This window comes from Papaver somniferum, chromosome 9 (assembly GCF_003573695.1).
Source record: "Papaver somniferum cultivar HN1 chromosome 9, ASM357369v1, whole genome shotgun sequence".
NCBI lineage: Eukaryota > Viridiplantae > Streptophyta > Magnoliopsida > Ranunculales > Papaveraceae > Papaver > Papaver somniferum.
Window position 1 is genome coordinate 75237338 of NC_039366.1, and position 13148 is coordinate 75250485.

General features: G+C 36.1%; 1 long non-coding RNA gene across 1 annotated transcript; it reads right to left on the reverse strand.

Annotated features, from left to right (window-relative positions):
* Positions 1–210: 210 nt before the first annotated feature.
* Positions 211–5579, reverse strand: LOC113314259. Its single transcript, XR_003342342.1, has 2 exons — positions 5407–5579; positions 211–605 (listed from the first exon to the last, which is right to left on the reverse strand). It is a non-coding gene; the product is annotated as an uncharacterized LOC113314259 (long non-coding RNA).
* Between the last annotated feature and the right edge of the window lie 7569 nt (positions 5580–13148).

Below are 13148 nucleotides of genomic sequence, written 5' to 3' on the forward strand. Positions count from 1 at the left end.
TGATCCCTTTCGTCTGTGTCAACTATCAAAGTTGATCCCTAGCATCTGTTTTAGTTTACTTGCTTTGCAAGTCCTTTACTTTCCTAGGTTAGGTAGAATTCCTTTTTAGTTTCTTTTAGTCGGTTCTACAAAGCCCATATAAAGGCTAGGTCTCTTTGTTTAGAACTTATATCTTATTATCAATATTATTATCAATTTCATTATCAATTATCAATTATCAATCCTTGAATCAGATTTTATTAAGTTTCTGACGAAACTTAAACTCTATCCTCAACCCAACAACTAGTTTGCTTTCACATTTATCCGTGTTACATTACAATGCATAAGCCACCTGATTGGACCTTTCACTACATAACAAAAAAATAATTGTCTTGTTGAATAACTGGATAATATTAATGTTTTCCTTCATCAATTTTGTTCTAGTAGAAACCTTCCAGTCCAGCGTGGTTTGTTCTCCCATGATTGCTTTGTGAGTTCTGCTGCACGTTCCTTCAATCTGCATTTTGTCGTGGCTAAGCATATTGGTCCAATGTGGTGATTCTAGAGTAGCCTGCGTTTCCACTTCATCCGGACAATGCGCCCTACACTCCATCACTCTTACCTCCCTGCATAAACCATCAGAGCATCTTAAAATTAGAGCAATTGTTCATATGTTGGTGGATTTATTAAACATAGTTGTTGTATTGATCTTCATTTCTCCGGTCGGTGGACAAGATCATAAATGCTTAGAAACTAAAGTGGAGATAGTGGTTCTAGAAGCTAACTTAACCTCTCTTTTGTTGATTTTTCATTCTAATTCAGCAGCTATATAGGTACTCTGAGGGTCTGGATTTGCACTTTTAAAGATTTTGTTACATCTGGCATTCCAAATGCGCCAAACTACAGTTGCACAAAGAGCCTTCCATTCAACTACTTCATCCTTTCATCCTACCGAGGGTACATTCCAACCTTGCATCCATTGATTAACGGTGTTAGGGATATTAGTAGAGTAAAATGGGTTGTAACTAGAGTTAAACCAAACACTACATGTGAAAAGGGCAGACAAAAAATAAGCGTTCTAAAGTCTTGTTTTGTTGATCACAAAAGATACCGTAGTTAGGCATATCAGTATACGGAGCTAGCTTTGTCGTTGTTGGCACCATGTCGTTGATACATTTATAGGCAAAAATAGGAATCCTATGAGTTGTCTGTATATTCCAGATTTCCCCCCAAGGAGAATTCTGATTAGGAGATGTCGCTGAATCGCATTGTACAAGGATTTGGTAGAGAAAAATACCGTTAGCAGAAAGGTTCCATTTTGGCTTATCCGTACCATACCTATTAATATGGATTAAGGTGATGGCTTGGAAAGTATTGGTGTCAAAGATATATGTAAGAAGCGGAATGTTCCAAGAACCTTGAGAAATGAGATCCTTGACTAAAGTACCTGAGAAATTAGAAGTACTAAGAGGTGGGTGTGTGTGAGGGAGAGATGGTATCCATTTGTCCTCCCAAATATGGATCATATTGCCTAAACCTACCTCCCAAATGAAGTATGGTCTTATCTGGTCCAAGCCTTCCCTAATACAGTTCCAAGTCCATGAACCATTCTTAGTGACTTTAGAGTCAAGTGGATGTCTACATTTATGGAAATATTTTGCTTTAAGAGCCTCTGCCAAAAGTGTGTTAGGATTTTTAAGGATATCCCAAGCTAGTCTTCCTAGCTGAGCTAAGTTGTTCGAAGTTATGTTTCTAAATCCTAGTCCTCCTAGGTGTAACGGTTTCTCTAAAGCACCCCAATATATTGGGTAGAAACCTTTGCAGCCTTTCTTCTTCCCCCACCAGTAGTCCCATTGGATGGAAGTAAGTTGGCTAGTTATTTAGGAATCTTAAAACATCCCATTTGATAGACGGGTAAAGATTTCAAGGTAGATTTCAAAGCCATTGTTCAAGCGGCATGTGAGATAATCCTACCTGACCAATTTTGAAGTCTGCTTTTGAATATATGAATCATAGAGTCAAAGTACTTCATTTTAGATCGACCAATGAGTAAAGGGGTTCCCAAGTAGTTGTCAGAAATTGAGATCTTCTGAACTTTCAGAATTCTCATAAGCATCTTACCAAATCTATTTGGCATAGATTTGTTGAAGAAGATGCCTGATTTTTTGAATTTTATCATTTGCCCAGAGGCAGCGCTGAAGGTATTGATAGTGTTTAAGAGATTTCTAGCTTCAGCCAAAGTACCTTTGGTAAAAAGCAGGCAATCGTCAACGAAGAGAAGGTGAGTTATTGCAATGCTCTTCCGGGCCACCTTAATCCCACTGATAAGCTTATCGTTTTCGTCTTTCTGAAGAAGTCTGGAAAGACCTTCCATACAAATGAGGAATAAGTATGGGGAAAGTGGATCCCCTGATGCAAACCTCTAGAGCGGGTGAAAAACGATCCTGGGAAACCATTACACAGCACTGCAATTGAATGAGTGATGATACATTGCTTGATCAGCTCATACCAGTTACTAGAGAAGCCTAACTTAGACATTGTTTGCATTGGATAATCCCAGTTTACCCTATCAAACGCTTTGCTCATATCTAGTTTGAGTCCCATGGTCCCTGTTATGTTCTTTTTTTTTTGTTCTTATTCATGGTATGAATTAATTCTTGGGCTAGAACAATGTTGTCAGTAATTTTCCTATTAGGCATGAATTCAGATTGAACTTGAGAGATGATTTTGGATAACACTGGTCTTAACCTGTTAGCAAGGATTTTTGAAATGATTTTATATGTTGAGTTGTAGAGACTAATGGGTTTGAACTCTGTTGGAATTTGAGGGTTATCTACTTTTGGGATTAGAGCAAGAAAGGTAGCATTCATTTCTTTGAGAAGAAACCTAGTCCTAAAGAGCTGTTGAACCATGGCAACAATGTCATTTTTAACAAGATTCCATTGATGTTGGAAGAATCTCATGTTGAAGCCATCTAGACCAGGGGCTTTATCCGAAGCCATTTTTTAACAACATTTGTTATCTCTAGTTCAGAAGGGATTGAAGTGAGCCTATCATTTTCAATTGCGAAAACCTCAGGGGAGAAAAGATTAATAATAGGATTGAAATCACCAGGTCCTGGCTCAGAGGAAATGTTTCGAAAGTGGGCAGTTAACATTTCAGCGATATGTTTTTGTGAGTCTCTAACTTCTCCATTAGCATTTAATAAAGATAGAATTTTATTTCTTTTCCTCCTTCGAAGAGTACTAGTATGGAAGAACTTAGTGTTCCTATCCCAAAACTTTAGTTGATTATCTTTTGCCTTTTGTTTCTACAGTTTGCCTTCTTGATCATAAAGAGTTTCTAATTATGTTATTGTTTCTTCAAGTTCCTTGTCATTTTGTCCTAAGTGGCTGGAACTGTGCAAAAAGTTGATAGAAGCTAGTTTATGTTTAATATTGTGTTGTATGATTCCAACGACTTATTTGTTCCATTTACTAAGATGTTTATTTACTAATTTAAGTTTAATTGTAACACTAAATGCAGGAGAGCCAGTAACTTGAGATTTCCAGCAGTTTTGTATTATTTCTAAAGCTTCAGGAACGTAAAGCCACATATTAAAGAACCTACAAGGAGTAGCTAGGGAACTGTCTCTGCAGATTGAAGATAGAAAGAAGGGTGAATGGTCTGAACCTACAACCGTTAAATGAGTAATGGATGCTAGAGGGAAAAGATCCAACCAGTCTGCATTAGCTAATCCCCTATCCAGTCTCGCTTCTATTTTCCTATCACGTTTCTGTTTATTATTCCATGTAAAAGGTGGACCCTTAAATCATAAGTCCAGGAAACCGAAATCCGCAATGATGTTCCTAATGTATTGAATGGGCGAGGTTGAGAAATTGACAGGATTACCTCCTTTCTTATCAGAGTCATCTAGAGTTAAGTTAAGATCCCCTGTGAGCATCCAGGAAGTAGTGACCTCTTTAGCTATTTCCTCGATAAAGAGCCAGTCCTTTAGTCTTTTAGCTCTTTTTGGATTCCCATAAAAGAAAGAGTAGATTATTTCAGTGTCTACGTTATTTACGGAGGTGGTAATGATAGTGTGTATCATTCACCGAGACTGGTGCAATATTTCCACCTTGAGATTGTCCCTCCAGGATAGTCCTAACCCACCGGATAGACCCACCGGTGGCACAGAGCAGGAGTTAGAGAAGCCACAAGCTAAAAATGTGGCTTCCAAGAAGCTATCATTGGCTCTAGTTTCAGGGTGAAAAACGATATCAGGTTGAAGAGAGATACAAAGTTTATTGAGGTGGGGGACAGTTGATTTTGAACCTAATCCTTGACAGTTCCATGCTAGGATATTCATTCTTATTAGAAAGCAGTGTGTAACAGATAAAAATACCTATCTAACAGAACTACCTACCTATTCGGGAGTCTCTCTAGGAAACTGTCTAAAAAACAAAGAGATGGATAAGAAGCACAGATAACCCCTAGACGAAGAACTAAAATAAGAAGAAATTAGTTGGTATGGAGAGAAAAGGATGAATATAACGAGTTAAGTAAATAATTTGAGCAAAACTAATTAGTGCATAAGCAGTTAAGTGTAAGCGAATAACAATAGAGCTGGGCCTAAACTAGTAATAGCAAATAGACTTTTAAAGTTGCTGAGAGCCTAGAAATTGGATAATAAATAGCAAATTATACTATGATATGACTGATTTAGAAAACACGACTGTTTTAGCTAGCTGAAACAGTCAATAGCACAAAAGTATCCTTGAGTGGATGAAGTAAGGAAACTAAGACCAAATGCAATGATTTATGGAAAGTTATGCTACAGGATTGTCATTGCTTAATAACTACAAATAATGTCATGTTAAGATATACTATATTTGATATGTACCTATAGAAGTTTGAGTGGGAGAAAGAATGAAAAGTAAATTAAGCCTTCCAGACAATGGTGTTCCAAACATTCAGCACTAAAAAGAAAGAATAAAATACAGAGCTATGAAACATAAATATTTAAATTATGTATCATATGCATTCAATTTTAGCAAGCAAAGTACAGCTAGATTAACATGAAAATAAAAGTAGAATATTTTGCAAATAAGATAGATAAAAACCTATATGTTCTGTAAACTGAAAAAAATATGTAAACTGAAAGCTCTAAATCGGGTTGATACTAAAATTATGAGAATTAGATTGTGATGTTTAATACCCCTACTTTCAATTTCACTCTAAATTCAGGACTTTCCTTAATTTTTGATTTTTAGCTATCTAACATCTCTAAATTGCCCTAATCTAAGGCATAGCCTAACTATGATTGAGAAATGTATATAACCAAGTCTAATTCCAGATGAGAGATGCAATATATAGATATAATGATAGATTGATAAAACTAATTTAAGAAATATGGAAAACTAATCGGTAAAATTATCATAGGGGTACCATGGAATCCATCTCATGCGTTGATTGGTTCTTATGTGGTGTAGAGCTCGGTTCCATCACTCGTTTTCAGATAATTACTCTTCATCATCCTTAAGATTTGACCCATACTGATCACGAGAGGCGGAAACGAAGGAAGGGGAATTTGAGTTTGCACTAGAACAGTCTGAGTCTAGTTCATCTATCGCAATACGAAAAAGAAGCTTTGGGGTTAACAGTACATGTCGAAAAATAGGTCAGATCCAACTTGGGAAACGGGCCTTCCCTAAAAGCAAGCCCACCTGAACGGGCCTTTGAAGATGAGCTTTCACCAAGCTCACAACACTGTTTTTTTAACGTTGAGAAAGAGGGGCTAGAAATGTCACCCAAATCAGAGCTTCGTTTGTCGAACACAGAAGGAGAAGCTGGAGCATCAAAGAAAGAAGAAGCACTAGAGCAAGACATAAACAGATTGCCATCTAAAACAAGCCTGATTGCCATTTTTGAGAGTCTCTTTGATCGGGAACTGATAGTTTGCTGCTCAAAGGACCAAAGTTTTCTGCTTTGGTTAGACTAAATCAAATCAGATACCATATTAATTTATTTTAGTTTTTGCTGTTATGGCAAAGTTTGGTTTTTCTTCTCAATTGATTTAGTGGGTACGATAGTGTATTTCTTCTTCTAAATTCTCTATAATGGTTAATGGATTACCTCGTGGGTTCTTTGGAGCTTGAGGCAGGGATGTCCCTTGCCCCCATATATTTTTGTGATTGTCATGGAAGTCTTTAGTGCTTTACTTCAACATCAAGTGCTTCTTAGGAAATATGGTTTTCATCCTAAATGTAAATCTACAAGTTTGACTCATCTTTGCTTTCCAGATGATGTCTTTGTGTTCTTCAAGGGTTCAGCTGAAGTTGTTGAGGTTACAAAGTTGGTGTTGCAGCAATTCAGTGCTTGTACATGTTTGGATGTGAGTGTGCATAAGTCTATTATTTTTAACTCCAGTGTACATGAGGAGGAGGTGAAGAAGATTATGGATTATGTTGGTTGTCGTGAAGGGATCCTTCCTGTTAGGTAATGGGGTGTATTTTTTGATTTCAACTAGGTTGTCTTACATTGATTGTCCGATAGCGAAATAGTACCGTGAGGGAAGGGTGAAAAGAACCCCCATCGGGAGTGAAATAGAACATGAAACCGTAAGCTCTCATGCAGTGGGAGGAGCCTGGGCTCTGACTGCGTGCCTGTTGAAGAATGAGCCGGCGATTCATAGGCAGTGGCTTGGTTAAGGGTCTCCCTCTTATTAAGTTTCAAAAAAAAAAAATCTTGAAAGTTAGGTTTCTTGCTTATGTTGGGAGGCTTATGCCTATTAAAGATGTGGTTTATAAGATGGGTTTACTTTTGGTGTTAAAAGAGTGATTAAGGAACTAAATTATGTATTAAATAGTTTCTTGTGAACTGGTATTGAGCTGGCCAAGAAGCACAACCCTATTAGTTGGGAGAAGATTTGTAAGCCATTTGAGGAGGGGGGTTTGAGAGTGGAGAATTTAGAGAAAACCAATGTCTCTGCTAATCTGAGGCATATATATGAGATTTAGTCTTCGGTAAGATCACTCTATACTTCGTAATCCATATACCCAAGTTGTATAAAACAACTAGTGTATCTTTCCTTGACACTTTGATCATACAATAACCAAGTCAACAATAACTACAGACATGTAACCAAACTATACTTCGTACGTTATGTTTTCAATAAATGCTGACTTGAAATAAACGAAGATAAAAATGGAACAATTCAAGTCTGTGTTACTAACCTCGAATAGAAGGATGATGTGTTAATTGATGCCGATACTTTTTCAGGTTACTCGGAGTAACACGAGTGAGTCCCAACCTTCCGATTGTTCCTAGTCTAACCTAACGAAGTTGACTCTAGTAATCAAATTAAGCAGCCTCGAGTTTTGAAACTAAAATATGACAACCAAACTTGACATACCAACACTTGGTGGGTTGAACCGAGTAATGCTCTAACAGTGGGAATCAAGTTGTTTGCGAGCGTACTTTGAAGGCTGAAGACGGGGGACTAGAATATTTTCTTTATGGTATTCTGATCTTTGTGACATACTTCGTGCATACTTGATTGACTGGGATCTGACAAGTTGTTTATCTTCGATATACTTTAAGGCTTGTTGTATGAATCAACAATCTATCTAGTATTTCTCTTTTGAGACCTGCTTAGATAGTTTGTGAACTAAAATTGATTATTTAAATAATCTTTATTTTAGTTGATTTGCGACCGACAAAGAAGTTTATATTGATTAAATGGAAGAACCTTTGTACTAAACCATATCTTTGATTAACTTGTTGATCTAGGAGATTGAAAAGATAGGTTACTAAAACAAGTTAGTCATATATTATTTTGGATTACGATCCAAAGGAGTTGAGTTGCTGGAGTCTTCACAGCAGGTGAAGCAACTTGAGATAGTTGACTCTATTTTAAGATTCACGTGCATATACCATATTAGTTGTAGGCTCAGGGATACTGAAACAACTGAGTAACGAAGAAGTGTTTACTTGGTCTCAACAATATGAATTTGTAGTAGTCAATTTGTATATCAGCTTAATTATGAGAGTATTCAACACTGGACTAGGTCCGGGGGTTGTTCTGCCTTGCAGTTTTCCTCGTTAACAAAATATTGTGTGTCGTGTGATTTACTTTTACTTCATCATTATATTGTTTTGTTTTTATAATTAAAGTAAATACACTTGTGCATTAATCAAACACTTGGGATGATCCCATAGATTGGTTCGGATTCGAACTTACGCTATATACCAAGTATACATCTTTTTTAAGTAATATCCTTGACAGTTTTTGTCTTTATTAGATTACACAAGGTGCGTCTTTCATAGGTTTAAATCGAAAAAAGTTATGGTATAATTGGGTACCTCGTCATTTCAGTTAGTGTCAGAGCAGTCAAACACGATAAAATCTAAAAATCTATGTTTGGTGTGATCCAGCCTATGAGATATGAGTCAGATTAGGATTTTAATAAATCCTAAAAGGAACACATTTAACGTACCACAAGGTTTTGGATTACTGTATCCACAATATACTCAAATAGAAGCCAGTTTGTCTATACTTTTCAACAACTAAACATTGTTAATTCATTCAAGTAACAAACTCATGGGAGTATTGAAAAGCGGAGGGTACCAAAATACACCACCAAATTTTTCTTAGGAAACCTGTATGGACTAAACTCGAATACAAATCCGAGAGTTCAACTTAATCAATCTCAATTGGGAATTATATGAAGAGCTTATATCTCTTTCTCTCACAATAAAAATGTAAACAAAGACAAGTCTGTGAACCTGATTATACCATGAGAGTACTTGTACGATTCCAAAGATCAATATCCAAGAATCAATCAAGTTGTATCCAATAATTGCGATGGACTTGTCTACTTGAATTTATTTTAATTTACAACCTGTGATATTTTAATTATAAAGTAAACAATAGAATGCGAAAAAGAAATAACACATACACCATAATTTTGTAAACGGGGAAACCGCAAATGCAGAAAAACCCCAGGAGCTAGTCCAGACTTGAACACCAAACTGTATTAATCCGATACAGACACTAGCCTACCATCAGAACTTCAGACTGGAATGTAGTTGAGACCGAATTAAGCAGTCATAGCAATTCAATTATAGTCGCGCTCCTTACGCCTCTTGAATCCCAGCCAGACTCCGCGCAATTGATTCCGTTAGCTGACGTCCTTTACAGCCTAATAGTTGCTTCAACTCAATTGAAGACTTTAAACCAATCTTCCTCCCACATATAAGCCTACATGTGATTTCCGTTCTGATCAAAGATTAAGGTGAGGTAGGAAATCGATTGCAATAGACAAAGTCTAGCAAACCTCAAAATCGGGTCTTATGACTCCCGAATAGCAGCCTAGATTATTATTAACCTCAAAAGTATAAACTTGTGAAATCACAAAGTCTGAGACGAAGAACTTTTTCATTTCTCTATCTTGTTTGTTGGAGTAAGGCTCGACAATCAAAACAAGATCAGGATACTCGAACTATCAAGATAACGATAGTTGGACCTGGCTTCACGAATATCTTGGTGAAGTCTTTTTAGTCGCTAAACCATAGAAGGTTCTGAAGGAGAGGGCTACTCTAGTTTACAACTAGGACACACAATAATAGTGTTAGGGATTCAAAGATCCCAGTTATTTGAGGTTCTCCTTATATAGACTTTCAAGATCAAGGTTGTTTTAGATTTAATCTAAGGTAGCTTTGGAATAAAGCAATCAATAATCAATGTTAGATAAAAAAACTTGACTTGATATTAAAATAATAGATTATACACTCTGGTTAGGTTGAACGATAACCGAACCGTTTATAATGCCATGTTCATGAAAGGTTAGCCGGAACTAGCCAATTGAACAATAAGCTTAACCATTTTCATATAACACTTTAAGACTTTAACCTTGAGTCACAAATATGATCAATCATGTATAGATAGTGTTTTTGGAGAGTTATTCAGATACCGATTATCTCATAGAAATAATTTTGATGCATCTGAAAATATTTGACAGGGTAAGTACGTGTACCTGGTACGTGTACTGTACTTGTTCGTGAATATTTTTGTCATGGTATGTGTACCGGGTTTGTATATACCCTTAATAAAAAAAATGAACTCACAGATCTTTTATGGTTTGCATACTGGGTATGCGTTCCTTATTGGTTTTAAAACCAACAGATCTTTTCCAGTTTGCATACTAGGTATGCATACCTTCCTGGTTCACGAGTCCACAAACTTTTAATGGTATGTATACGGGGCATGCGTTTCAAAAAGTCGTTGTCGAACTATAGTTATGCTTGTATGTGTGCTGGGTACATGTACTGCGACTCTGGACTTATAACAGTTCTCCCAATATGTGAACTGGTATGCATATTGTCATGTATCCAGATTTACAGTAGTTCTATATCTCTCTAATAATCAATATGAAACATTCCCGAAAAACATCAATGACACATACCACTGTTCTAGGCTGTTTTCAAATGATTATATTTTGAATCATAATTAGGTCATAAGAAATAAATTGTTCTTAACCAAATTCATCAAATATGAACAAATATTCTTAAGCTTAGCATATTTCGAGAACGATATTCAAGATAAGCTTGACTCGAAATTTTTGTTATGCATGTACTGTTTAATTTAGTCATGCGACAATGTCTCATAGATAGAAAGGTGAAAACTTTATAAATATGTGGTTCAGTTTTCACTTGCCTTTTGTTGAAGAATTTCTCTAGAGCTCCTGTTGATCTTCGCTTTCAAACGGTAGAACAAAGTTATATCCGATACTCAACTACACACTCTATCCTAATTCGAGACTTGACTAAATGTAGACTAGAAATCAAAATATAGTTTTGACAATAAGCTTGAGATAGAAACACTTGTGATTTCGACCGATCAATGCTCTAACAAGTATTAATACAAATGTATTAATCAGAAGAAAAAATCGTTGTGGTACGCGATCCATAAGAGTGCGATGAAATTGATATTTTTATTGATTATATCAATACTGAAAAACTACATCTTAAGAGACAGAGTCAATCATCTCTCAGGTAAATACTTTATCAATGAATCTTTGATAACAACCGTTTCACATGTGAAATCCTTGCTTCTAGAAAAAACATTAATGTCTTGAACAAAATGATAAGAAAACTGCAACTCTGATCTCTGAGAATAGAGCTCAAGAAGAATACTTACAATGTCAACTTCTTGAAATCGAATCTAGATTATCTAATGCTTTTATGAAAATCATAAATCCTGAATAAGGGTTAGCAACCTTGAAAGCTATAACTAAAGTAAGACTTTGTGATTCCAAAGATAAAGATCATTCTGCTAACTCTCAAGATCTAAGATCAATCAGTCTAATACTTTTACTGAATGTTGTTAGAGCACTGCTCGGTTGAACTCGCAAGTGTTGCTATCTCAAGCTTGTTTGTCAATGTTAGTGATCGAAACTATAAGTTTTGATTTCTAGTCTACTTATAGTGATGTCTCGGACTAGGATAAATTGTGTAGTTGAGCATTAGACTTTACGACGTTCATCAATTGAAGATGAAGAACTACTAAGGAGAGTTTGTGGAACTTCATCAACAAAAGGTATGTGGAGACTAAAACTCATCTATCACTTGGAAAGTCTATTTCTACTCTATCTCCTATATTGAGACAAAAGTCGTATTACTATAGTTTTCGATTATCCACATTTGAGATTTCAAGTTGAGTTTAACTCGCTTACATATTTCTCGAAATATGTGTTGGTAAGCTTTCTCTTCAACCAAGTTCATTTTATATTCTTGACGAAAGTCAAAAAATGATCATGTGAAAATCGCCGAGTAACATCTTACATGGTTTGTGTGATACAATCATTTGGTGTAGACTTGGAATGTTTCGTTATGATTATTTAAATAACTTGAAAATTGCTTTGATGCTAATAGTGTGTGAAAACGGCTATTGTCATCCTCTAAGAAAGTTTAAATGGTTGATATAGAGTTTAGAACACTTAACCAGCATTGGATTATAGACATGTTATGGACTCTTGCATATATGTGCTCCATGTCCGGGAACCATAGTATGCATACCCGTATGCGTACCTGTTGGTTTGAGAAGTCCGGGAACCTAAGTACGCGTACCCGTACGCATGCTGGCGTAAGGTTCATGTCCGGAAAATTCTGCTGGGTTTGGAGGTATGCGTACCCGTTTGCATAATAGTGAAAACCAAACTTGGTCCGGCTATTCAAGTATGCGTACCCGTCTGCATACTTGAGTGGTTAAAGTTCTAAAATCGGTTGTGACATGAACAAATACATTTATATAATAAGGAATGCATTCTTTGCAAACTGTGGCTATAATGTTCATGATATGATTCGAGTGAATCAAACCGATTTTGCTTCAATTGTGTTCTTGTATACTTCTTTGAGAATATAGCAATTGAACAACTCTTTAACTAGTTTCATTTCAGTCAATTGAACTAGTTATGGTTAAGACGAATAAGGTTGATATGAGAGTGTTTATATAACTAACATCGGTTAACTACTGTTGAGCCAATATGGTGTACACGTTTAGGTACGGTTACATAAACCTAAATGAGGGTACATTTCATTTGTGTATAACAAGGTAAGTTCGATCTAACGGTTGAAAGATATTAGCTTGAATCTAATCAGGTTTTCATCTAACGGTAAATATTGAATGCTTTGTTACCAAGGTAACATTGATTGCAAACCCTGATTTGAAACCTATATAAGAGAGAACTCTAGCAACTAGGAAACCTAATCCCCACACCTCCTGTGTGATACTAGTTGCGACTAGAGTCGATTCTCCTTTAACCTTAGCCTTTTCATGAAACCATGTAGGTTAACGACTTGAAGACTTCATTGGGATTGTGAAGCCAGACCCAACTATTTTCTCCGTAGTTGCGTGTTTTGGTCTTACTTTTACTATCGTGATTGAGTATTATCTTTGCTAAGATTTGCTTGAGATTTATCTCCGATATGTAAGATTAAAAGTAGTCACAGACATCTTCGTCTCATCGTTTGTGATTCCACAATATATTGTTTCACTACCATACGATTAAAATTATTGTGAGGTTATTGAAAATACTAGGTTGTTCTTCGGGAATATAAGTCAAGTTTATCAATTGGTTCATGTGCACCTTGATTTATCAAAAGACGGAACAAAACTCGTAGGTATTTAT